The 27,746-nt window shown below is 47.2% G+C and overlaps 1 protein-coding gene across 3 annotated transcripts in view; it reads left to right on the top strand.

The window, feature by feature from the left end:
• The first annotated feature begins 2,909 nt into the window (after nt 1-2,909).
• The window catches only part of AFAP1 (actin filament associated protein 1), a 156,916-nt gene continuing 132,079 nt past the window's right edge, over nt 2,910-27,746 (top strand). The window contains exon 1 of one of the 3 annotated variants that reach the window (XM_060106427.1): nt 2,910-3,128. The gene's annotated coding sequence lies outside the window, so the exon portion shown is untranslated. The remainder of the gene's footprint in view (nt 3,129-27,746) is intronic. The other 2 variants (XM_060106401.1, XM_060106419.1) reach the window with 2 other exon arrangements.

The raw sequence follows: 27,746 nt of genomic DNA, 5'->3' as shown, positions 1-27,746 counted from the left end.
CATTGTCTTTTGACTTCCATTATTTTGGGTAAGAAGTTATCTGTAAGTCTTACTGTTATTCCCCAGAATATGGTGTTTGTTTTCTATGTCTGCTTTCAAGATTTTATTTTATTTTATTTCATTTCATTTCATTATTTTATTTTATTTTCCACCAGGTGACATGTGGGATCTTAGTTCCCTGACCAGGGATCGAATCTGTGCACCCTGCTGTGGAAGCATGGAGGGTTAACCACCAGACCTCCAGGGAAGTCCCAAGATTTTATTTTAATCATGAGTTTTCAGCAGCTTGGTAGGCAGCCTCTGAGAAGACCCCCAATGATCCCTGCTTCCTGGTGTTCCCACCCTTGTGTGGTCCCCTCCCATTGAGTGTGGGCTGGACCTTCTGACTTGCTTCTGATTGAACACAGTGAAGTTGATGGTAACTTCTGGTAAGCTGTGTAGCTTCCATCTCAGGTGCTCTGGGGAAAGTCAGCTGCTGTGTTGCGAGTGGCCCTGCATAGGCTTCACATCTTGTGAGGAATGTGGCCTGTAAGAAGCCATATGAGTGACTTGGAAACAGATCCGTCCCCCAGTCAAACCTTCACATCAGACCGTGGCCTCAGCTAACAGCTTGGTGGCAACCTCGTCAGAGACCTTGAACAAGAGGCACCCAGTTGAGCTGTGCTAGATTGCTGACCCACTAAAACTGTGAGATAATGCTTATACGTTGTTTTAAGCCTCTAGGTTTTGGGGTAATATGTTATATAGTGATACATGACCAGTGTGGCAGCCCTGTGGGCTTTCAGTGCCTTGGTGAACTCACATCACATCCTAACCTGGGCTTGGATTTCCCACAGGTGCCCAGTTGCCATAGATGATATTTGCTCCCTCTAGGCTCCGGAATTTAGGAAGACTGCATCAACGGTGTCATGGAAATGCACCTTACCTTGTGACATAAATAGTTTGTAATTAATTTTCTTCCTCAAGAGATGTGTTACTGGAAGAATATGGAAGAGATCTCTGGTCACTAACCCTTCACAGTATCAAACTAGGTCAGGAACTTCTACAAAGAATGTTGGCCCAGCTCTTGGATCAATAAACCTTGATTTATTTTCCCATCAAATGAACACTCTCTTTAGATCAGAAGGGCTGTGGTGGCAAAGAGGAATTGGACTTATTTTCTGAGGTTCAAGAGGTCCCCAGATTTCAGTTTTATATAGGGAAAAACTTTCTACTAGTCAGAGCTGTGCAATCATATGCTGACTGGTTTAATGGGTGGTGAGTTTCAAGGGTCAGTGGGAGTTGGCCAGGTAGAGGGAGAAAAGTGTGTCAGGCAGAGGGCAGCATGAGCAAAGAGGCCTGGGACTGGGTGCTGTCGTTTGCAGTAACTACTTCCCTTCCTGAGATTTTTTTGTTCCTGATCTCTGAGTACATCCCCCAAATATGGGGCCTGGCTGAAGAAGCATAGGGAAGTTTCTTATCTCCAGGGAGGAATTTGGCAAATCAGACTGGAAACCGGGCTTTCAGTGGTGTGCGTATGTGTGCGCGCGTGTGAGTGTGTGTGTGTGTGTAGGGAGATGGGGATAGGGTCTGCCCCAGTCACTGTCAAGACCTTATCCATGCATCCATTCCTTCTACCAGCAACCCTGAGTGCCTTCAGGGTGCCAGGCTCTGTTCTGCACAAGAAATGACTCAGACACCTGCCTTGTCCTAGAGAGGTCACACTTCACTGGGGGTGGGAGGAAACCACTCAGATGGAAAGCTCCAGCTGGTGCTGTAACTAAGGTGGCCACGGATGCATGGGGATGCAGAGAAGGCAGGCCTGGGGCGGGGTGGGGGGTGAAGAACGCAGTCCAGGAGGATTTCAGGTTTCAAGCTGAGCACCTGGGCGGATGGTGAGGCCATTTACTGAGAAACAAGAACGTGGAGGGGCAGGTGGGGGGCATTGAGTAAAGCACTTTGTTTTGATGGTGAGACATTTGAGATTCCTCCTGGGCGCCCAGCTGCGTAGGCAGGGGAGGTCAGGGCTGGAGATACAGAGCTGGCAGTCACCGCAGCCTATGGATGGTTGAAAGCCTGGGAGAGCCTGAGATTCTCGGTAGGAGGGTCCATGCCCGAGCCATGGGCCACCCTAACACCCCGGCACCGAGAGGTTGGGCAGAGAAGGGGTGTATCCCGGAGACTCCCGGAGGAGGCGCTAGTGATGGGGAGGAAAACTGGGAATGCGGGGTCACACGACGCCCAAAGATCAAAGACGGCGAGGACAGAGGTTTTATGGATGATTGGTACTTGGATATACGGAGGGTGACAGGTGGGGAGAGGGGAGCATTGCAGATGCGGAACAGCGTAGCCACAAAAGCTTTGAGGTAGGAAAGGGAAACAGCTCTGCTCTGCGCTGCTTTATCGTGGGTTAAAGTGACTCCGAGAAATCTCTGGTCCTGCCTGACGGAGCTCCTTAAGGGAGGGCCAAGTTTGCCTCTATTGCACTCCGACCGCGCACCTTACGGGCTGCGAAAATGTTTGTTTAATGAATAAAAGATAAACGAGTGAATGGGACTTTGTGACGTGGGGGGCAGGTGGTCTCGCTCCTTGGGCCTCAGTTTCCCTTTCTGTAAAGCAGGCCAATCCGATAAACTTGAGTTCCGGGTTTGGGATGAGCACGGCTTGCTGAGCTGATTCCAAGTGGACTTTACGCCCAGCCTCCCCGGGTCGGACCGGGTTGAACCGCGGATCCGGTCGCTCTGGGTCCGGCCCCCGTGGGACCCAGCAGCCCAGCCCTGGAACGGCCCCGCCCCACCTCCCTTTGTTTCTCCAGGCCCCGCCCTCTGCTCGCAGCTCCCTCTCCATTGGTTGGGGGGCGGGCCCCGAGCGCCGGGCGCCGCCGGGGGCGGGGCGGAGGGGCGCGGGCGGGGCGAGTGCGCCTGCGCGTTGTCCGAGCCCAGTTGCAACCTCTCGCCGGCAGCTGCTCCGCGCGGAGCGGGAGACGGAGCCGGAGCCTGAGCGCGAGACGGGCTGAGACGGCTGCGAGGCGGCCCCGCCCCGGGGCTCCATTGTTGCGGCGACTCCGGCTCTGCGGGCTGCTCGGCTCCGTCTCGCTCGGCCAGGGCACCTCCGGCAAGGAGTGAGCGCTGCCCGGGAGGCGGCCTGAGGTGAGGCGGCGGGCGGCGGGGCCGGGCCGGGCTGGAGTCCCCGGCGGACATGGGTTCCGGGGCTGGGAGAGGGTCCCACGGCCCGGCGGAGGTCCCGGGGCCCGACGGGGTCCCAGGCGGCAGGGGTCCCAGCCGGGCGGGGGGTCCTCGGCAGGCAGGGGTCCCGGAGCCGGGCGAGGTTCTGGGCCGGACAGGGGTCTCGGGTCGGGCGGGGGTGCCAGGCTGGGCGGGGGACTCAGGCGACAGGGGTCCCAGGCCGGGCGGGGGTCCCCGAGAGGACCGAGGTCCGCGAGCCGGACGAGGTTGCCGGGCGGAGGTCCCGGGGCTGGACGGGGGTCCCAGGCGGCAGGGGTCCTGGGCCGGGCTGGGGTCCCCGCCGGGTGTGGCAGGTCCGAGAGGGGCGCCGCAAGGTCGCTGCCCGAGTTGGCGGCCGCCGCCCTGAGCGCTTGTGGGTCGGGGACGCAGAAGGGGACTGACCGGGCCGTCGCGCGTCCGGGCGCCGGGCATGGTCTCGGCCACGGGGTGGCACCGAGGGGGCACCGCGCCTGCCGCGACTCCGCGTGGATCCGCGCGTGAAGCCCCGCGCGGGGTCCTGGTGACCCTGAGGGTGGGGGACTGTCTCGGTCCCCACTCACTCCGTGGAGTGACTGGTTCGCTGTGTCACCGAAGGTAGCTCTGCGTGGGCCCTCGCGCGTGGGGATCCTGGACATCCTGAGAGTGGGAGACTGTCTCTGTCCCCCCTCCCCTTCTCCCCTGGTGTGACTGGTTCGCTGTGTCTCCTTGAGGGTGACCGCGTGGACCCTCGATCGTAGGGATCCTGGGCACTCCGAGAGTGTGGGGGGGGCTTTTCTCGCTCCCCACCCCCATGATTGGTTCACTGAGTGTTTGTGTGTCACTGAGGGTGGCTCTGCGTGGACCCGCGCGCGCGGTCTCCTGGCCACCCTGCGAGTTGGAGGGCTGTGCCCCGTCCCCTCCCCCCGCGGCTCTTCGGGGTGTGATCAGTACCGGGGGCAGGCTCCCCTCTGCCCCACGCGTGCGTGCGTGTGTGTTGGGGGTTTCGTGTGTTTCGGGGTGTCTTTGTGCGGGTAGTGGCGCCCGTCGGGCTGTAGCCGACTGTGCGTGGGGCACGCAGATGGCCTGCGTCTGACAGCTGATCCGCTGTTTTATTTATTGCCTTATTTGCCACTTGAGCAGAAGCGGCTGCACTTCCCCGGGAACCCGCTCCTCTCCCCGGCCCGGTCCCCGGGGAGCGCGGGGCTGTCACCGCGCCTGGGGACCGCGAGTCAGGCCGCGGCGTTTCCTGCTCAGGCGCGAGGCTCGGCCGGCCCGGCGGGAGCCGGCTCTGATTGGAGGGAGCCTGGTCCCTCTGCCCGGCGCTTCTTGATTTCTTCCGTTAGGATTGGGAAGAAGAAAAAAAAAAAAAAAAAAAAAGAAGGTCTGGAAAGCCAGATTTAACTTTGCAGCTCTCTCAGCGCCTGGAGAGTGGAGGAAACTTTCCCAAGAATTTGGCGGGCTGGAAAGTGCGTTTGAAGGAGGGGAATCCACACCCACGGAATGAGGCCAAGGCAGTTACAGTTAGAGGTCAGGTTTACAGAAGGCATAGCGGGGGTGAGGTTGTGGATTGGGAGACTTGGATTTCAGCCTGATGGCAAGAAGATCTGCTACTACCCTGCAGGCTGTGTATCTCTCAGCCACTTAAATAAACTGGGGTCATTCACTTACCCTTTTATCAAACTTATGAAAACACCTATTATGTTCCAGGGATGATTCTTTTCCCTGGGGAACGCAAAGTCTAACAAGCCTTGTTAGTCTTGCAAGTCTAACAAGACTCTGAAAAGTCTTTTCAGAGTGTTCTGGTCCAAGACAGAAAAGTGAGCTATAGGCACAAGTAGCTCTAATGCCCAAATGGAAATTCTTTGTGAACAAGATGGTGTATAAATAACAGGAATGCAAGATGAAAATGTGGTCCTAACTGCAGCTGTTGCTGTTATGAAGTCCAGACAGCCTGCAGGCCCTTCACTCTGCCTTCTCTGCCCTCTCTCTTCCATCTGCCCTACGCCCGGCTCCAGACCTTCACCCGTTCTTACAGTCTCATTTTAGGTGACTTCTTTCTGAAGTCTTCCCTGACGTCCTCATGCCCAGCCCTCTGAGAGCTGTGGTCTTCAAGGACAGGGTGGTTTGCTGTAGTACCCAGAGAGGAAGAGGTGTATCTAAATGAGAGGTCCTTCTAAATGAGAGGTCCTTTTTCCGTACCACGGAGCCAAGTCTTTCCTGTGATTTAAAATCTGCAATTCTTCAATTCTCCTAAGGGTTTTTAGATTAACATTTGCTGTTACTTCCTAGTGTTTGTTGCACAGTGTAGAGTACTTGATTCGAGTTTATTTGGTCTGATTCTGGCTCTGGAATAAAGTTGCCATTTTTTCCTGCAGAACCACTAGGCTTCAGTTTCCTCACCTTTGAGGGTTTTTAACTAGGTAAGAACCTTTTCAGCCCTAAACCTTTAAATTCTTTCAACCAAATAAAGCAGAGGAAAGTTCTCTTAGTGGCAGTTGTATAAATAATGGGGATCTTTGAAAATGTAGATTCTAAAGTAGAAGTTCTTTTTCTTTCTTTCCTTTTTTTTTTTTTTCTTTCCACAGTTGCATGGGTGTATACTTTGTCTCAGAGTTGAAGGAGCAGGTCTATCATGGAAGCTTAGGCAACTTTTTTTAAAAATTAATTAATTAATTAATTTTTGGGGCTGCATTGGGTCTTCGTTGTGTGCAGGCTTTCTCTAGTTGCGGCGAGCAGGGGCTACTCTTTGTTGCGGTGGGTGGGCTTCTCATTGTGGTGGCTTCTCTTTGTTGCAGAGCACAGGCTCTAGGCGTGCGGGCTTCAGTAGTTGTGGCACACGGGCTCAGTAGTTGTGGCACGCAGGCTCAGTAGTTGTGGCTCGTGGGCACTAGAGCACAGGCTCAGTAGTTGTGGCACACAGGCTTTGTTGCTACGCGTCATGTGAGATCTTCCCGGACCAGGGCTCGAACCCATGTCCCCTGCATTGGCAGGTGGAGTCTTAACCACTGTGCCACCAGGGAAGTCCCTAGGCAGCTTTTTGATATTGTCTTGCATCTTCTTCGTAACCACATTTTGCTTGCAGCATCTGTGCTCTATCAAATTGGTTTGAAGTTTTCCTTAATGAAATTGTTGGATGCAGAACTCTTGGCAGGAGCATTTTGCTGATCTTTTGAGTGTCATATGAAGTCGGCCAACTGCAGGCTTTTTTATGCCCCAGTCTCTAACAGAGATTTTAATTTGGAGACTCTGAAATAAGTGAATTTTGGGAGTACCTTGAGTAAGTGTACGTGGCTTTGTATAATGGTTTCAAGCATAGTTTAAAATTATTACTTGCAAAAATTTACATATGTTAAATGACCTATAAGGAAGCTCTACTTCTAAGGACTCTAGTAATAAACCCTTCAAAATATTAATCTCCCAGTTTATCTGTTTGGCAAGATGGGAATTTGGTGTGCTCGATTATTTTAAAGCCACATGTCTGTCAAAAGGATCCACGATTTTCTCTGCTATTCTTTTTGTTTGTTTGTTTGGTTGGTTTTTGGCTGCGCTGCACAGCTTGTGGGATCTTAGTTCCCCGACCAGGGATTGAACCCAGGCCCTCGGCGGTGAGAGCACAGAGTCGTAACCACTGGACCTCCAGGGAATTCCCACTCTGCTATTCTTATTTGGATGATTACAGGGATTAAACATAGATGGTAGCTGCTTGGTCAAGGAGTGATGCCATCAAATTATATTTTCATGTTAAGTAGGATTTTTGTCCTTATTTTGATTTGTGGTCTTTAATTAATTTTAAAAAAAGCACTCTGTTACATACTCCATGTGGCTTGTTTTGTTAGGGATCTTATTTTTTGGGAGGGGTCTTCAGAAACGCAAATGGATTTTCTTTGTGGTTTCCTTAGATTGTCTTTTTTCTTTGAATTTTTCCTTAGATTGTCTTAATGTTTTCACTGAAAACTAGTTAATACTTGTTCTGCAAGAAGGCCTGATTTTTATATGGATTAAATGAAAAGGGTGTTTCATGGAAGAGAATGCCTGGGGATGGAGAAGATAGCGTTTGAGCTCTGCTTTTCCATGTTGTTCCTCTTGTTCTTTACTGGAGGAAGAAGGTTTACCAGTTCTTCCCTGGTGGCCTAATCAGAGCGCTGAATCCACCCCCACCTTAAAGAACTGATGGTGCTTTCGCCATTTTTTAGATGATGATATTCTATAAGTCATCTTGTTTAAGCATTGTTTGCCTAGAACTAGAAATTCAGTGATAAATTTTTTCTTAGACTATAAATCTAAGTCTTTGCTGTTACTTCCCCCCCATCCCACATCACCTACCAAAAATTTTTTTTTAATTAATTAATTTTTGGCTGCGTTGCGTCTTCGTTGCTGCACGCGGGTTTTCTCTAGTTGCGGCGAGCCGGGGGTAGCTACTCTTTGTTGAGGTGCGCGGGCTTCTCATTGCGGTGGCTTCTCTTGTTGTGGAGCACGGGCTCTAGGCACGTGGGCTCAGTAGTTGTGGCACGAAGGTTCAGTAGTTGTGGCTCGTGGGCTCTGGAGCGCAGGCTCAGTAGTTGTGTCTTGCGGGCTCTAGAGCACAGGCTTAGTGGTTGTGGCGCGCGGGCTTAGTTGCTCCGCGGCATGTGGGATCTTCCCGGGCCAGGGCTCGAACCCGTGTCCCCTGCATTGGCAGGCGGATTCTTAACCACTGTGCTACCAGGGAAGCCCTACCAAATGGTTTTTTCTTCTTTCTTTTCCATTTTAAAGATCTTATCATGTACGTGTCTATCATTGCTGGCTACATCAAAACCGTTTTGAATGTTGGTTGACAGGATGTAATATGAATAGTGTAGTAAAGATAACTTACTCCTGTCCTTTTGCACAGGAAACCTGGCCCCAGTAAGGCTTTTGTTAAGTCCAAGTACTTCTCTGAACTGCAGTTCCCTCACTTGTAAAATAGAGTTAATCGTTGGTAGTACCTGCTCTATCTAGCTCAAGAGATTGTTCTGAGGATAAAATGAAATCATGAATGTAACGTAATTTTGTAAGTTGTAAAATATTATGTTGTCAGGCTTCCCTGGTGGCGCAGTGGTTGAGAGTCTGCCTGCTGATGCAGGGGACACGGGTTCGTGCCCCGGTCTGGGAAGATCCCACATGCCGCGGAGCGGCTGGGCCCATGAGCCATGGCCGCTGGGCCTGTGTGTCCGGAGCCTGTGCTCTGCAACGGGAGAGGCCACAACAGTGAGAGGCCCGCGTACCGAAAAAAAAAAAAATTATGTTGTCAAGGATTAAAAAAAAGTGCTTCATTAAGAATGTAATGAATCTGGTTTTTTAAAAACTCCAAGTGTTTAATGTACAGATGATCCTTAACTTGAAGGTGTCAGGCAACTTCATTTAGGATTGTTTTCTGTCTTTCATTGGCCAGTGTTGTTTGATATCTTAGCCTTTTGGGGGAACATCAAATTCAAGTTTCAGAGACATTAATCTTTTGTAAGTAAGGCTACTGAATGTAAAGAAATGTAACCTTTAACAGTCTGTCTCATGTGTTTGTTCCTATGAACCTTTCTTTAATGAAGCATAATTGCTGGGCACTTTAGTTCCTCAGTGCCCTGTCTTGAGGTTGGGAAAGGCATAGGCAGTGTGAGGCCGTGGTCAGCAAAATGCTGGTCTGTTTACCTCTGAAACTTCCAGCAGAGTGAGCAGCAGGCACCAGGGTGAACCTGACCTCAGCACCACAGTGTCCTTCTCTCCTCAAGCCACCTTGGAAACTGCAGTGCACTTTATACTTTAGATGCAGATAGTACGTTGCACTGTCATATAGTTTGACAGTCATTCAGATAGATTACCCGTGATGTGCCCGAGTATGAGCTACATGCAGAGATTCGAAGGTGGGACCCAGTGCCTCACTGGGGAATCGCTGGAGGCTCACAGTGTAGCGGGAGAAGCAGACCTGGTATCACTCAGTGCAGGTGGTAGGTGCTGCTAGGGGTATGCAGGAGAGTTTGGGAGCCGGGTTGGTGCACACAATCCAGCATTTATTCTCCTACATGGCACTTAGAGTTTGTCAGGCAAGACAGGCAGTGAAAGGTTTATAAATTAAAGGAAGGGCAGTGAATTACCTGAAGCCTAGAATATGTAGATATTCTGGCCAATTTATAATTCCCCAAATCTGCATTTATCAGAACAAGTCTGTGGTCTGTTGTTTTGGATGGAGTATGGCCGTCCCTGTTTTTTTTTTTTTTTTTTTGCGGTACGCGGGCCTCTCACTGTTGTGGCCTCTCCCGTTGCGGAGCACAGGCTCCGGATGCGCAGGCTCAGCGGCCATGGCTCACGGGCCCAGCCGCTCCGCGGCATGTGGGATCCTCCCGGACCGGGGCACGAACCCGTGTCCCCTGCATCGGCAGGCGGACTCTCAACCACTGAGCCACCAGGGAAGCCCCCTGTCCCTGTCTTTTGATTTAAGGAAGTCAGTTGACTCTTGTTGAATGTGGATGATGTGACAGACACTGCTGGGTATTTTCACATGTATCACTGTATGAGTGTCCTGTTTCTGCTGTAACAAATTGCCCCACACTGAGTGGCTTAAAACAACACAGATTGATTATCTTACAGTCTGTAGGTTAGAAGTCTGGCTCGGGTCTCACCGGGCAAAAATCAAGGTGTCTGCAGGGCCATGTTCCTTACTGGAGAATCTGGAGGAGAACTGCAGGAAAACTCATTCAGATTGTCCACCGAATATATAGATAGCAGCTGGCACTTGTAGGACCGGGGACCCTGTTTCCTTGCTGGCTGCCAGCTGGGAGGCTGCCCCCAGCTCCTAGAGGTGTCTTCCTGGACCTTGCTCGGAACCCCCTGGTTGCCAGAGCCAGCAAGGGCCGGCCAGTCCTGCGCCAGCTGTCTGGTGTCCCCTCTGCTTCATCTCTCTTCTTCTGCCTGGAGAAAGTTCTCTGCTCTTGAGGGCTCATGCAATGAGATTGGGCCCACCTAGAACCCCAGGATAATCCCCCTATCTAATACCCCTGTCTGAGGTCTGTAGCAAAGCCCCTTTAATGTGACAGATGTGACAAATCACAGGTTCCAGGGGATGCACGTGGGCCTCCCACAATTACCCAATCCACTTATGACAGCGTCCAGTGACACTGTTATTGTCACCCTCAGTTCACAGAGAAAGAAAAGGCATAGATATTTTAAGCAAATTGACAGGACCGTTAAGATCGCTGTTAAATGGCAAGACAGTTCTTCTGACTCGCCGTGGAGCTGATGGTGGGGTTTATAGCAGCAGGTCAGTCAGAAGCAGAGTAAACTTTGTGTTTTGGAGTACTTAAATGGACCACTCTGATTACAGAAGTTTCGCCAAGAAGTCATCAGAGTAATTCCTTTGTTAGAAAAAACACCCTCATGGGGGATTTGGGACGTGAAGGACTCTTCCTCATGGGGTGAAGAGTGCATAATTCCATGTCCGGTTCTAGAATGGAAACAGCTGAGTCAACCCAACAGGGATTCACATTCCTGAGCTTTAGAGGACCTGTTTCAAGGCTGAAGCAAAGTGCAGTAAACAGAGTTCATACTTTCGTTGATAGTTAGGAACGAGGTGCATCTTGTGGTCAAGGAAACAACAGGTGATGGTCACCAGCATCGAAGATCAAGCATGATCTCATTTGATCGTGTAGGTGTTTTTAATAGTTTTTCATTAGGATTTTTATTTTTTCCTTCTATAAGAAAGCAGAATCTAGAAATCCTAAGGCTTTTAACCTGGCCTTCAGGAATTTACCAACTGCCTGATACCCTTTGCAGAAATGTTGTGTGTCTGTGCCTGTGTGTGTGTTTACTGGGGGGAGGATTTATAGCTTTCTGTTCTTTTTCGAAGGGATTGGATTCCAAAAAGTTTAAGAACACACCGCTTAATCTGATATTCTTGCCGGTCAAGTATCAGATTTTGTTTAAAAATTAAACACCCCATTTTAAACAAAGTTATACAGGCGCATAGTTTTAAGCGTCAAAAGTTCTACAGGATTTAGAACAAAAAACCAGCAGTCACCTACCCCACCCTTCTCCACCCTGATTCCTGCTCCCCAGAGGCTTCCCCTTTCAACATTTTAGCTATTTCTTCCAGATTTGGGGCGAGAGACATCCTGCTAAGGAAGAAGACGATTTAGGTCACCTCCCCACTCCTTGCACTGCCCACTTCTTTTTTCCTCTGTCCTCTCAGTATAATTATGTTAAAGGTTTTGGTTAAATATTCAACGGCACTTATTATGATTATGGAAATATTATTCACAGCTGAGATATGTAGTCTATTTTGATTACATTTCCCTCCTTCTACAGTTTTCTTTTTTCTTTTTCCTAGAGTTGAGAATCGCCCTGCTTTGTTTTGCTTTGTTTTCTGTGCTGTCACTTCCCCCCCTCCACCCCCCAAAGTCGCAGTCTCCTCTTTGTATCTTCACGTACCACAGGGCATCATCCAGTTTGTCCTTTTCTTAGGATAATTCTTCCTGAACCGCTCACCGGCCTGCTTTCCTCTAAATTGGTTGCTTCCTAGACCTGCTGCACATTCCCTATCACCCTGAGAATTCCTTTCACCTCTTTCCCGGGTAAGATGCCTCCTTCTAAAGTTTTCTCTCTATTTTGGTTGAGCATGTTCACCATAGCTTTCCAAGAAATAAATTTTTTTGAGATCTCGTATAATGTTGGAACATTTTACTCTCGTTTAATTGATAGTTTGGCTGAGAATAGAATCCTGGGTTAGAAATCATTTTCCTGAAGAATTAGGCAGGCACTGCTCAGTTGACTTCCAAGTTCATCGTGACAGTTGATGTGTCCAGAGCTATTCCTTTGTATGTGACCCGTGTTTTCTTCTGTGTGAGTTCTTAGGCTCTTCTTGATATTCCTCGTGTTTGCAGATGTCGTGGTGGCCGCGCCGTGATGTGGATCTTGTCTCATTCATTGTGATGGGAACTGGGTGGGCCTCTTCCATCTGTAGACTGCTGGTCCTCTGTTCTGATCCTGAATCTCCTTAAATGTCTTCTCTTTTCCCATTTCTTTGTCTTTTTGTTTTCCTTTTTGGGATTTCTCCAACTTCTCCTCTAAACCCTTCTCTGAATTTTGTATTGCTCTGATTATTTTAATTTCAAAGACTCCTTTATAGTCCCTGAAAATATTTTTCAAAAATACCGTCTTTCTGGGCTTCCCTGGTGGCGCAGTGGTTGAGAGTCCGCCTGCCGATGCAGGGACATGGGTTTGTGCCCCGGTCCGGGAAGATCCCACATGCTGCGGAGCGGCTGGGCCCGTGAGCCATGGCCGCTGAGCCTGTGTGTCCCGAGCCTGTGCTCCGCAAGGGGAGAGGCCACAACAGTGAGAGGCCCGTGTACCGCAAAAAAAAAAAACCCCAAAAAACCCCGTCTTTCCTTGTTTCGAGGATGTGGTCAGAGGTTTTATTACACCTGTATCCTAGAGGAAAGGTTTATCTTTTCATGGCTTTTCAGCTTGATTATCTAATAAAGCCCGAAGGATTTGAGAGTAGTTTCATGATACTTCCGTAGTTTGAAAGAAAAATTTCTGTTCCACCCATTATCTATTCTTTAATATGGAAAAAAGACTTAATTTTCAGCCCTTGGTGGTATTAGAAGGTAGCTTTTTTTTTTTTTTTGGCGGTGCTGAGTGGCATGCAGGGATCTCAGTTCCCAGCCAGGGATCGAACCCGTGCCCCTCTGCAGTGGAAGTGCAGAGTCCTAACCACTGGACCACCAGGGAATTCCCTAGAAGATAGTTTTTGTATGTCCTCAGACACCTCCATTGAAAACACTTCTTTTCCATCCATGTCCACGCTGCAGCTAACTTTGCCTTTTGTTTTGTGTACTTAAGATCGTCCACTCAGTATTCTGTGAGAAGCCGCCACCAGTGAATTCAGGATTTGGAAATCCAGTTTCCTTTTACCTGACCCAGTGTCCATGGTCTATGCAGCGTCTCTGGGGGCAGTAGCATTGAGAAGGCTCCTTTTTGTGGGTTGTACTTTCATCATAAGTTTATCAAGAAAAGGAAAAAGAAGTAGTGAAAATGATGGATTCTTGCTCTGGACGTTAGATAGTGGTGTGACAAACGAGGGTTTTTTTTTTTTGGCCGTGATGCACGGCTTGTGGGATCTTAGTTCCCCGACCAGGGATCAAACCCGGGCCCTTGGCAGTGAAAGCGAGGAATCCTAACCACTGGACCGCCAGGGAATTCCCAAACGAGGGGTATTTTTTGCCATGGTAGGTGGAGCTAGGTTTGGGGACTGTCATCTAGTCTGGACCTTTCTGTCAGAAGGAGTTTACAGAAATGGCTTGTTGGGAGCGGGACACGGTGCCTCCTAGGAGGATATTTGGTGAAGAGGTTTGCGGCGGATGTCTGAAGAGAAAGGAGAATACATCTGAAAACTGTTTTGGAGCCATACTTTTTGAATGACTTTTGAAACCTGTACAGGGTTTTCCCAAACATTGACAGCATGTGATTCCGAGTTACTTTAACTGTGAGAGTCAGGATGGCTCTTGAGGATGTGGGGCATGATGCTTTCTTTTTAAATACCCTCTTCCCATGAATACAAATTTGTGTGTTGGGAGGTCCTAAGTTACGTGAGATTTTTCTCTCCAGATGGGTTGATTATTTGAGTTTTCCTGTGCTTGACGTGTGACCCTCTGTCTTAGTTTGTTCAGGTTGCCATATCAGAATGCCATAGACTGTGTGGCTCGTAAACAACAGAAATTTGTTTCTCACACTTCTGGAGGCTGGAAGTCCGAGATCAAGGTGCTGGCAGGTTTGGTGTCTGGTGAGGACCTGGTTCACGACAGCATATTCTTGCCATGTCCTCGCCTGGTGGAAGGGACAACGATGCTGACTGGGGGCTCTTTTTTTTTTTTTTTTTCCCCCGGTATGCGGGCCTCTCACTGTTGTGGCCTCTCCCGCTGAGGAGCACAGGCTCCGGACGCGCAGGCTCAGCTGCCATGGCTCACGGGCCCAGCTGCTCCGCGGCACGTGGGATCTTCCCGGACCAGGGCATGAACCTACATCCCCTACATCGGCAGGCGGACTCTCAACCACTGCGCCACCAGGGAAGTCCTGGGGTCTCTTTTATAAGGGAACTAATCCCATACAGGGGGACTCCACCCTTATGACCTATTCATTTCCCAAAGGCCCCCCTCCAAATACTGAGACACTGGAGATTATTGGAATTTTGAGGGGACACAGACATTCAGTCTGTAGGACCCTCTAAGAAGCTCAGATGTGCTGTGTCTTCACGATAAGGGAGACCAAATGGTTCAAAAAGGCTAATATTTATAGTCTTTTGGAGTTTGTATCACCACCCCCGTCACTACCGGCACTGTTTGCTGAGTGCTTACTATGTCCTAGGCATCGTGCCAGACACTTTACATCTGTATCTCTTCTGGTCTGTTCAGCAACTTCGTGGGGTAGGTAATGTTCTCAATTTGCAGTTGCCAAAATGAGACGGAAGTCTCGTGGTGGCCAGGGTTAACAATACTGTATTGTGTATTTAAAAGTTCCTGAGAGAGTAGATCTTGTGTTCACATCACACACACACACACACACACACACACACGCAAAAATTGTAACTACGTGCAGTGATGGATGCTAAGGAGACTTACTGTGATCCTTTCACAGTACACATATATGTCAAATCATTATGTTGTCTGCCTGAAACTAATACAATGTAGTTAGTTACATGGCGATAAAAACAATGAGGAACTTGCTCAAGATCACATAGTAAGTGGGATCTGACTAGCGTGTGGCACGGCCTCTTTCTCTGTTAGGGCTTTCCAGCGACTGACACCAGCTGACTGGTGTGCTCGAGAGCTGTTACAATGCAACCTCTCAGAGCCGGCCAGACCTAGCTGCACAAAGACGGCTGCCACCAGCGCCGAGAGACGTTTCACCTGAAAAGACAAGACCCAGAATATTTAGTGTGTCCCCCGAATGGGATAACCTCCTGGCACAGAAGGCTTTCTACTGATTCCCACCCTGCCTCCTTCCCGAGACTGGACCATCCTTCATACCACAGCAGGAGGCATTTCTGAGGCCCCTGCAATACTGGCCATCTGTCAGCATCCATTGGGCCTTAGGGAGGGTGGCCAGCATCACAGGTCCTGTTGGACCGGGGCTGGCATTCCGGCTCTGCCACCAGTCATCAACAGTGTGGAATCTTGGGCTGGTCCCTTAACCTTCCATGAGCCGCTTCCATAGGAGGGCAGTGCAGTACCTGTCGCCAGAGGAAAAGGCCAGGATGGCTGGGCTGCCTCTCTGAGGGAAGCGGTGGACGTTGGCGGGGGCATCCAGTGAGCACTGACTGGAACGAGGCTGACTGGCGCTGTTGATAGTAGTTACAGCCTTTCCTCATGAGGAAGCTGATGAGGGGTTCTCCTGGCCGGGCCACCTTGAAGTAGGAGCCAGTGAAAGAGCTTAGAAGGTGACTTGGGGGAGAGCCTGTGGAGGAACGAAGGGGGTTTGTTACTATAAATAGGTGAAGGTTGGGCTGTTCACTAGCAGCCAGATGCCTGCTTTATCTCGGGACTCCCTGAGTCGTGCACAGCAGAGCTGGGGGATTGTGTCAGAGTGGGATTGGTGGCAGTTTCAATTCAGCTAAAGCTGCCGGTTGAAAAACGCATCGATATGATGTGAGAAAGCTTGGACTGCAAAGCAGAGCGGAGTCCAAGTTCTGGGTCTGTAACTTGAACTGTGACTTCGTAGGTAAAGGGAGGTCCACAGAACCCAAACATTTTGTATTATGACAGTAAGAAAGGACTTGGAGCGTCGGCATTGGTTGTGTACCAGTTCATTTAAATGACCTCAAAGCATTTACACTGGAACAAGACTTGATTTCTGTAATTTCTATTACTTTACCTTCCTGGAACAATCTCATTATGATTCAGAGATTTTTGGGGGTCAAAATCACATGGTCCAGCTACCTGTCTTGGAGCAAATTTAGGCACACACATTTGTTTAAATATTTTGGGTGATATAGGCATAGACACATAGAGTAAAATGCTGAAGTTTGCACCCCTCCAGGGTAACCACTGTTACTAGTGAAGCTTGTATTCCACACGTTTTTCGTGCATTATAAATATAATGGGAGTATATATATGTATTTAATAATATCTACCGTTTATTCGGTATTCAGGATGTGTCTATGGAGTTCCCTCTCCATGCCAACTCATTTTATTTTTAGAGCAGCCTTTTTTTTTTTTTAATTTTTATTTATTTATTTTATTTTTGGCTGCATTGGGTCTTTGTTGCTGCACACGGGCTTTCTCTAGTTGCGGCGAGCGGGGGCTACTCTTCTTTGCGGTGCGTGGGCTTCTCATTGTGGTGGCTTCTCTTGTTGCGGAGCATGGGCTCTAGGCAGGCGGGCTTCAGTAGTTGTGGTACGCAGGCTTAGTAGTTGTGGCGCACGGGCTTAGCTGCTTGGCGGCATGTGGGATCTTCCCGGACCAGGGCTCGAACCCGTGTCCCCTGCATTGGCAGGCGGATTCTTAACCACTGCGCCACCAGGGAAGTCTCCAGAGCAGCCCTATTACTGTGACTGTTTTACAGTAAGCAAACTGAGGCACAGAGAGGTTGGGGGCCTTGTCCAACATCACACAGCCAGGAAGTGTTAGAGTTGGGGTGTGAGCCCAGGCAGCCTGGCTCCAGAGCTCTGAGCAATCATTCTATATTGCCCATGGAGACCTCAGGCTCGCAAACCTTGCCTCCAGCAAGAGTCCACGTGATATTTGTCAAAGTGGTGTGTCTACCTGAGGTTTCTTTACCTCTTTAAGCCTGAGCCTAGATCTTGGAATTGTTCTAAACACTGGCTGGGACCCCTTGAAGACTGAACAGAGGTACTCTTCAGGTTAGTCTAGCTGGTTGGAAGGTGGAAGGAGAAGGGGTAATATTGCCAGAGAAAGAGGCCAAGGTGGCTGGGCTCATGCCTCTGACGAAGAGGCCCTGGAGCAGCCTCATGACTTGGACCACTTGGACAGAAGAGGAAGAAGGAGACCTTTACCCGTGATGGGTGACCTTGACTGCACGAACAACCTGTGTCCTGGTCCTTTTCCTGGAGCAGATGATATGAGGTGCCAATAAACCCAACTTCTGACCCTGCCAGGGCAGGGCAGGTATTTGTTCAGCCCCCTGTGAACATAAGTAGTGTTCTCACGTTCTCACAGCCAGCCCAGTGTTCCAGAACCGCTTTCTTTTTTCCTTTGGACAAAAGTTCAGTTTGTCTCATAGGTCCCTTTCTGCTTATAACAGTGTCACAGATTAAAGTTTTGTTTTTGGTTCTGAAGTGGATTTAGAGTTAATAAAGTCTGCTAAAAATACAACTATGGGGTTGTGTAGAAAAATTACTTCCTTATTATGGATCATATAATGTGAGTTAGAAGTGACCCATACCCAGTTGAACAATGGAAACAAATCTTGTCTTTTGGTAACGCTCTGGATACCACTGTGACTCGTGTGAATAAAAGGTACCCAGGTGCGGGGGTCACCAGTCTTCTCTTGGGACGTCTTGTGTTTCTCCTTGTGGGGGAAGGTGGGCTGGGAGGAGGGGGCCCACACCTGCTGAGCACCCAATACTCGTCAGCTACCTTACATAAGTGTCCCATTTGATACAATCTTAGAGGTAAATATTTCTATTGAAGATGAAGACGGAGGCTTAGAGATGTTAAGAAAGTTGCTCAAGGTCACATAATTATAAGTGGAAAAATGAAATTCTTGATGAACTCAGGGGTTTGACCTCAAAGCCCTTGATCTTTCCTTAACACTTGGTTACTTCCCTGGACGGCAGGGGAGTGACTGAGAGCTCAAGAAAGTGAGGTTTTGTGGAAGGAGGGCCTGGTGGACAGGAAGTCTCTCCAGACTTGGAATCTGCCTCACTGGGCTTCTAAATTAGGGACTGACCATCTGGAGGGAAGCCCCTGGTTTAAGACTTCTCTTTGTGGAAATAGACAAAGAGCAACCACATGGAAAAGGCAAAAGCTATTTATTCAGAGCTGGTTTGTAGCAAGGGAGTCGGCCACAATCACTTGTGCCTGGCAGAGACCCAGAGGCAGGCAGAGGCGTGGCGAACTTCCCAGTGGAGAAAAGGGGGCTCAGGGTGTCTGCTGGGGCTGGAGGCCTGGGGGGCTGGGGGGGTCTAGAAGGGGGGGCATTCCTTGTGACTGGTCAGGGAGCAGGCGGGGCCTTCTGGGGTTGGTCCTGAGTCGGAAGCAGGACAACGATTAGGGAGGCCGTCAGTATTGATCGAGTCCTGGCCGATTGTCCAGCGGTGGCTGTTTGGCTTCCTGGCTTGTCACTAGAGACAGCAGTCTGCCCTCCTGCAGGTCCGACTCCCAGCAGGCTGGCTCCCAGGGCTGGCGGCTGTGGGCCGAGGGTCAGAGCCCTGCTTTCATATGGTCTGGCCATTGTCACTGTATATTGTCTTTCATCTTTCTCTTGTTGGTAAAAATATTAAATAAAAAATTAGATGTGTTAGGAGTTGTTTGGATGTCACGCCTTCTGGAAGAAGTTCTTCACACTCACATTCAGAGTGACTCTAAACTGTTGGGCTTGATCCTATTTTAAAGACTAGAGAACTGAAGCTAAGAGAGATTAGGCAGAACCCACAGTAGATGGTTAAGCTCAGACCTGAACTTGGCCTTCTAATTTCAAGTTTTGTTTTCTTTGGAAGCAAGCTGGTATGAAATATATATTGCCTTTGACAAGATAATACTTACTCTCTATTTAGTCCTTCTCCTAAATTATAAGCCTTTTTTGGGGTGGGGATTTTTTGATTTAGAGAATTTTTTATTGAGAGTCTAGGACAGTCCTGAAAAGGCAATGCAGATCATAAAATAATATAGATTTTTCTGCTTTTTACTCTCAAAACATATCTAAATTGTCTTTTGATGTTGCAAACCTTCTGCTATAAAGATATATTCTAAGGGAGAAGTCCAGGCCACTTGTCTTTTAAGGATTGCAATTTTCTTGGTAAGAGAAAGAGAACTTTGTTAGTAACCCTTTTAATTTGGGAAGGTCTTCTGTGTTCAGTGAACTATATTTTCCATGAGTTAGAAGATTGTCTTGAGACACAAATATAGTTTAGCAATGAAGTTCACTCCCTTGATAATTAAATTATCTTTCCTTCTTTCCTTTATCCATTATAGTGATAGCATAAAATCTGCTTCTAAAGCCACTGGATTTTGCTGTCATCCAGAGAAGGGTGACCCCCAAATATGGAGCATTGAATACCAAATTATAAATTTGGTCCAAAAAGATTGTCCATGGTTATTTTGATATTGTCACACTTCCCACATATATGAACTGAATAATGTAATTCATATATGAATTGATTGTGTGTATATATGACTATAAACATATATTTATTTATTTATGATGTAGGAATCAAATAACACTGTGTAAATAGCCTTTCTTACAAATTCCAGGTAGCCCTCTTATTCCAAAAATGGGGAAGCTTTGCATTCATCCTTAAAGTGTGCACGCGCATATCTGATAGCTCTGTATTTTAACAATGGTGTTACTAGTGTCATGGGTCTATTTTGCATCTTTCCTACTCAGGTGGGGTTTCTTTGTTTGGTGTTTGTTTTGGTTATTGAGCTCGTGATAACCTGTGTGAATTCCCTTCCCCATCTTGGCCACATTCTTTTTGTGATGGGTCATCTTTCTATCTCATTGGACTTTACTGTTTTTCTAACAGTGTGAGTTCAGGGCTCTGGGCTGAGCAGTTTCGTGAGAAATCATCCTCATCTTCTATAGTGGTGCATGTTTTCAAGGCAGGAGAAACATCAGCAGTTCTTATGGGGCTGCATATCAACCTGGGAGTCCCGAGACCTGGCTTTGCCCTGCTTCAAGCAGGTAACTAGTTGAGTTGCCAAAAAAAGCCAGGTCCGTTCCCTGGTCTGTGTCTCTGTAAGTAGAATGGCAGATGGTGTGTTTCCTAAGGTGCCTTCCAGCGTGGTCAGCCGCTGACCTGTTCTCTGCACCATGCCAAGTACAGTGGAAGCAACAAGGAAACGCCAGGCGCATTTGTAACCACTAGGGTTGCAATCTAGTTTCAGACACAGGACGGAAGCTGACAGCGCTGGGCAGGGGTACAGACCGAAGGCATTTGGAAGGGCAGTTCCAAATCCCCCAGGGCGCTTGATGTGATCTGAGGAAGACACATGCAAAAAGGCACGAGGTGGCTGAGAAAAATCTCAGTGTCCGTGTCCTGGATTATCTCACCAGCGGGAAGGTGGAGGACAGTGTCCTGAGTTTGCAGAAAGATGTGCTGTGGTTTACAGGGGCTTGCCCAGCCTGGACTCAACACTTAGGTTCATTCAGTTTTGTCCTCTGTTTCCACCTTCCTGATGCACCCCTTTGTTTCTCCAGAAAATTTGCAGTGAATTTTTTGGAAAAACTTTACAGAAGGAATAGATGCTCACTGAAGGTAATTGAAATAGTACATAAGATGAAGAGCAAACGTAAATCTTTCTTTTCTTGCTGTCTTTGGGGTGACCACTATTTTTTTTTTCTTTTGGCCGTGTTGGGTCTCCATTGCTGCGCTCGGGCTTTCTCTAGTTGCGGCGAGCAGGGGCTACTCCTCGTGGTGTACGGGCCTCATTATGATGGCTTCTCTTGTTGCTGAGCACGGGCTCTAGGCGTGCGGGCTTCAGTAGATGCAGCACACAGGCTCAGTAGTTGCAGCATGTGGGCCCTAGAGCGCGCGGGCTTCAGTAGTTGTGGTGCACGGCCTCAACAGTTGTGGCTCGTGGGCTCTAGAGCGCAGGCTCAGTAGTTGAGACACACGGGCTTAGTTGCTCCACGGCATGTGGGATCTTCCTGGACCAGGGATCGAACCCGTGTCCCCTGCATTGGCAGGTGGATTCCTAACCACTGTGCCACCAGGGAAGTCTCAGGGTGACCACTATTTAACAACTGCTGTATTTCCTTTCAGATCTTTTCCAGTATACATGCAAATATATATGTACATTTTGGGGATATTTTTAAAAAACAAAATAGTATTTGATACATGCTGTCCCACAGCTCTACCCCAGCAGTACCCAGGGACAGCCTTTTATGATGATACATTTGGATATGATACACTCCTTTTGCCCTTAGAGAGCCAGGTACTAATAGCTCATGACAGCTGGCATTTACTGTGCATTCGCCGTGTGCCAGGTCCTGTTTGCTAAGCTTGCCACACGAATTAGGTCTTTTGATTTTTCCCAACAACCCTATGGATGAACACTGTTATTATTAAACATTTTACGTGATAAAACTGTAGTAGAGAGCAGCTAAGCTGCTTGCTGAAGCTCTTGGCATTATTTCCAAGAGAGACAACACATTTTTAAAAAGTCTTGTTAAATTGAAGTAATTTACATTTGCTCATTTCAGGAAGTATTTATTGAGTGCATCCTGTGTGTTGGGTGCTGTCCTGGAAGCTTTTCCTGAAAGCACATTTGGGATGGGGTAACAGGGAGATGGTCCACAGGCATGGGGCCCCACTTGTGCAAGGAGGGAGGGGCCCTGTGGGGAGCAGAGGGCACAGGGAGGGGGTCTCTGGACAGTGCTTGTGACATCGATGTTTGCACCAGTCTGGCCCAAGGCCCGGTTCTTGTACAGACGCTTCCAGAGAGACCTGATTTTTTTTTTTTTTTTTTTCGGTACGCGGGCCTCTCACTGCTGTGGCCTCTCCCGTTGCGGAGCACAGGCTCCGGACGTGCAGGTCCAGTGGCCATGGCTCACGGGCCCAGCCGCTCCGCGGCATGTGGGATCTTCCCGGACCGGGGCATGAACCTGTGTCCCCTGCATCGGCAGGCGGACTCTCAACCACTGCGCCACCAGGGAAGCCCCAGAGAGACATGATTTTGATTTCGATTATGGCTCCCCTGAGACTGAGTGACCGTTGATTTAAAACTGCCTGAATCATGGCCTCAAAGGTTAGTGCTGGTGCCCCTCTAGCTGGCCTGCTGTCACCCCCCCCAACTCTTATGGAAGGGGAATCACCCAGGCACTAGAGTGATGTGCCTGCAAGCAGCTATGTGGGTGTCTCCTAGTAAGTGGATTTGATGGATCACACTTTCCTGCTCTTTCCCACTTGGAAGAAAAATTTTTACTTGTCTTTGGGTTTTGCTGCAGGGCTGCAGGGTTAGAGCAGGGCCTGGCAGTTTGCTGGTTGATACACATGTTCTGCGAGCGCAATCACAGAGCTTTGGGAAATGTGGAAAGAAGTAGCACTCAGGGCAGTGGGGTCATCGGTTATAAATGTTTCTGTAGCAGCGACATCAGACTTGCACACAATGGCATGGGTTTCTGCTATATGCTTGCCCTGCTATTTTGGCAAGTTTGATTTGGGTGTGTCCCGTACAGAAGCCATGACATCAGCTTCTGCCATCAAGTATTTATAGCAGTTGGCACCTCCTACATGGGTCACTTTTTGTGCTGATTTCTGTAAGGAAGTTGTAGCTCTCCTGTCCAAAGCCTGCTGCCCGTTTCAAGGTGTTCCCGATTTCTGAGCACCTTGGGAGATGGTGCTCTGGATAGAGGAAGTACCCCTTCCCCATTTGGTGGTCTCTGATGACTGTACAAGTCAACAAGGCCTGTAATGAGTGTCGTCCTGGCATTTGCGAGGTGCCAGACCCCTGTCCTTCCTGTGCCTCCTCTTCCTTCTCCCTGTTTTCTTTCTTTCTTTCTTTTTTAAAAACATTTCTTATTAAAACTTGAGCAAGTATTTTGGTTTCCTTCATTTGCTGTTCTTTGCTAATTGCATGTAGAGTGAGCCTGGGACCGTGAAAAAGTTTTTACTTCCCTTCAATGATGATAATAGCTACTCTTTTTTTAAAAAATTATTAATTAATTAATTTATTTTTGCTGTGTTGGGTCTTTGTTTCTGTGCGAGGGCTTTCTCTAGTTGTGGCAAGCGGGGGCCACTCTTCATCGCGGTGCGCGGGCCTCTCACTATCGCGGCCTCTCTTGTTGCAGAGCACAGGCTCCAGACGTGCAGGCTCAGTAGTTGTGGCTCACGGGCCTAGTTGCTCTGCAGCATGTGGGATCCTCCCAGACCAGGGCTCGAACCCATGTCCCCTGCACTGGCAGGCAGATTCTCAACCACTGCACCACCAGGGAAGCCCGCTACTCTTAACTGAGAGGCTGACCTTGTACCAGGCATTGAGAAGTGGCTTTCAGTCCTCACACTCAACCAGCTGGGATAGGTGGTGTTTACCCCCAGTTACTGAGGTGGGTGTTTAGCTCAGAGTGCTTGAGGGGCCCTCCCAAAGTCACACAGCTAGAAAGTGGCAAAGTAGAACTAAACACAGATTGTTTGCGTCAGATGGTCTGATTCCAAAATGGGCTCTTAAATCCTGGGGCCAAAGAGCTGAACTTGGATTGGAATTGCTATGGGCCTATGGAATTGCTAGATGGCCTTTTTGTATCTTTCATATTGACCCTAGACATTTCCTTGAACTAAACTTTCCTGCCTTCAATAAATACGAAGTATTTGAAAGTTTAAATTTCAGCCCTGAATTTTGCAATATAGAGAAATAACACTTTAGGTTTGCTTTGGATATAAATATTTGTTATCCAGTCACAGGGCTTTACAATGATGACCTTTTCCCCCACAATTAATGGGAAATAAAACCCTAATTAATAGACACACATACTAATCATTTTAATTTTTATACATTTTTAGCTGTTGTTCAGGCTTTGCTTGTGGTACGCATGTCAACAGGATCTGATATCATAGGTAGAAATCAGAATATTTAGGAAAAAATACTTAGAGTTATATTTTTCAAACTTTCAAACTAGACATTTTACATTGTTCAGTATACAGTTGGAATTAAAGCTTCACAAAACAATACTTACCTGTAATATGGATGACGCACTAGCATATTTTTAATTTCATTAAAAAAATGGAGCTCATTGCCTGGAGCAATTGGACATCCACAGACCAAAAAAACAAAACAAAACAAAACCTTGACCTAAACCTCACACCTTATAAACAAAAAATAACTCAGAATGGATCACAGACTTAAATGTAAACTATAAAGCTCTGAGGAAACAAAAACATAGAAACTCTTTGAGATTTAGAGCTAGGCAAAGAATTCTTCCTTGGGCTCGACACAGAAAACATAGCCCATAAAAGGAAAAACTGATAAGTTGGATGTATTGCAGAGCACAGAGAATATAGCCAATATTTTGTGATAATTTTAAATGGAGTATGATCTATAAAACATTGAATCACTATGTTGTACACCTGAAACTAATTTAATATTGTAAATCAACTATACTTTAATAAAAATAAATAAATCAAACATGTCAGTTATCTGTGCAGAGGGAAAAGAAAAGACTGTGTTAAGAGGATGTAAAGACAAGCTACAGACCAGGAGAAAATATTTACAAACCACATGTGCTAAAGGACTAGTATTTAGAATATATATTTAAAAAAACTCGAAATTCAACAGTAAAATAAACAATCTATTTAGCAAGTGAGTAAAAGACATGGAGACATTTCATCGAAGAGGATGTACAGATGAGAAGTATGCACATGAAAATATTTTCAACATCATTAGCCATCAGGGAAGTGCAAATTAAGACTACAGTGAGGTATCACTACCCACCTACAGGAATGGTTAAAATAAAAAATAGTGACACCACCAAATGCTGGTGAGGGAACATAAAGTGGTGCAGCCACCCTGGAAAACAGTTTGGCAGTTTCTTAAAAAAAACTAAACATGCTGGATAGTTAGGGAGTTTGGGATTGACATGTATGCACTGCTATATTTAAAATGGATAACCAACAAGGACCTACTGTAGAGCACAGGGAACTCTGCTCAATATTATGTTAACAGCCTAAATGGGCAAAGAATTTGAAAAAGAATAGATACATGTATATGTGTAACTGAATCACTTTGCTGTACACCTGAAACTAACACAACATTGTTAATTAACTATGCTCTAATATAAAATAAAAAGTTAAAAAACAAACAAACAAACAAAAAACTAAACATGCAACTACCATAGAGCTCAGTAATTACAATCCGGGCCAATTTTTCCAGAGAAACGAAGACTGATGTTCACACAGAAACCTGAACGTGAATGTTCATAGCAGCTTTATTCATAATACCCAGAACCTGGAGGCAACCCAGATGTTTTCAGGGGCTGAGTGGGTTTATCCCTGAAGGGCTGTGGCACATCCACTCCCATGGAACACTACTCTGCAATAAAAAGGAACATATTAATACACACAACAACCTGGATGAATCTCCAGAGAATTATACTGAGTGAAAAAGAAAGCCAATTCCCAAAGTTTAAATAAGTATAGGAATCCATTTATATATAGCATCCTTGAAATGACAAAATTGTAGAAATGGTGAACAGATTAGTGGGCCAGGGGTTAAGAAGGGGGGAGGAGGTGGGTGGGGAGTGGGAGTGACTATAAAAGGGCAACGTGAGGAATCCTTGTGGTGCTGGAAATGGTCTGTAATTTGACTCTTCTGATGCCAGCATCCTGGTGTGAGATTGTACTATGGTTTTGCAAGATGTTACTACTGGGATAAATTGGGCAAAGAGTATGTGGGCTTACATGTATATGTATAAGTGAATCACTTTGCTATACCCCTGAAACTAATGAAACATTCTAAGTCAACTGTAGTCCAATATAAAATAAAAATTAAAAAGAAAAGTATATGGGATTTCTTCTTCTTTCTTATAACTGCATGTAAATCTACAATTATTTCAAAATAAAAAGTTTAATTATTAAAAACATGCTGGCTGCTAAGCATTCAACTGATTTCATTATTTACCGGAAAACTCCTAGAGGAATTTAAATAAGAGCTTTTGGCTTTTTGAAAATCATTAAGGTTCTTCTGAGATTTTATTTGCACATTATAAAGAAATCAAACAATGCAGAAAAGTACACACGTGAATGTTTTAAAAATCACTCCAATCCCACCCTTCAGAAATTACCATAAATTTGAGATGTATAGTATTTCCTTCACCACACATTTAATTTGCTTTCCTTCTGAAGGCTATCATGGCAGTGATTACTCTCATTTTGACATTAGGAAATCAAGGCTTGGAGAATTTAGATGACTTGATCAAGGGCAAATGCTGAGTAAGTGGCCAGGAGCAGAGCTGGCTCCTCTGCGTTAAGACCCTTCCCAGTATCTTGTCTCGGGCCAGCCCTGCCCCTCCCTCTCCTAGTCCCTGGGAACAGTGATTCTCCAACTGTGGTGCTCCGGCCCGCGCATCTCTGTCACTTGGGAGCTTGTTACAAATGCACCCACCTATGGAATCAGAATTTTTGTTTTGATAAGGCCTCTCAGTGGTTCTGAGGATACTCTGAAGGGTATCGCCTTTGTGATGTTTGAACAGCAGACTGGTGCGTATTAAAAAACAGAAAACGTGAATGAACCTTTGCCACTGCTTCTGCTACTCCTTCACTGCGCTTACTTATGTTGTGATTCATGGATTGTCTGATCATTTGTGTCTCTTGTTTGGGTCTGAGCTCTAGGTTGTGTAACAGGTTCTGCAGGGTCATCCAGCTCATCCAGGCACTCAGGTAGCTATTGACTAGATAAAGGAGCCGGTGAACTTGACATTTTGATGACTGCTTAGTTTCTGTCCCAGCCTCCAGCATCTGGAGACTAGCCACCTAATGGTGGTTGCCACTGAGTTCATTTATGTGCCTTCCTTCCCTTCCACAATTTTAAGTGTCCAGTCTGGTCTGTGCTGGACTCGGGAAATCAAAAATGATCACACGTGTCCCTCACCTGGAGTTGCTCCTGCATCTCAAATGCAACCTATCCACATCGTTCTTCCAGACCTGCTTCTCCTGCCTGGTTTGTTTTTACTCAGTTTGTGGAATCCTTACTCATCCGTCTTTCTGACTAGAAACCTCCATGTTCTTAATCCCCGTCTTTCACCTCTGGGTCTAATTGGACCTCACCGTACATTTCTTTCAACTGTATTTTTTCCCTCTATCTAGCCTCACGGGTATGACCCCGGGCTAGAACCTCATCGTGTTGCATTTGTTGTAATAAACATTTAATTCCTTCTCTGCCTCATCAGAGAATACTCGCCGCACTGCGTTTCCACATCGCCACTAGAATGATCTTTCCGAAACGCAAACGAGCTCCGCCTATGTAACCATCTCAATAAGTGTATGCTTTTTGTTAGAAATTTTATTACCTATCTTTGGGCATCCCAAGGATTCTAGGGAGACAAACCTGCTCATGTCTAAGATCAGGTAAGAATCCCTGGAGGGACCATGTGGGATGTTGGCAACAGTATTGGTTCTAGAATTGACACATACATGCTGCTGTATTGAAAATGGATAACCAACAAGGACCTACTGTAGAGCACAGGGAACTCTGCTCAATATTCTGTAACAACCTAATTGGGAAAAGGTTTTGAAAAAGAATAGATACATGTATATGTATCAATGTAACTGAATCACTTTGCTGTACACCTGAAACTAACACAACATTGTAAATCAACTATACTCCAATATAAAATAAAAACTTAAAAAAAAAAAAAAAGAGAGGCCTCTTGTCCTGGTTCTTGTTCTCTTCG

This window comes from Mesoplodon densirostris, chromosome 1 (genome assembly GCF_025265405.1).
Source record: "Mesoplodon densirostris isolate mMesDen1 chromosome 1, mMesDen1 primary haplotype, whole genome shotgun sequence".
In the NCBI taxonomy this organism is placed as follows: domain Eukaryota; kingdom Metazoa; phylum Chordata; class Mammalia; order Artiodactyla; family Ziphiidae; genus Mesoplodon; species Mesoplodon densirostris.
Note: the sequence above shows the minus strand (reverse complement) of the source record. Positions and strands in the feature narration are given on the sequence as shown.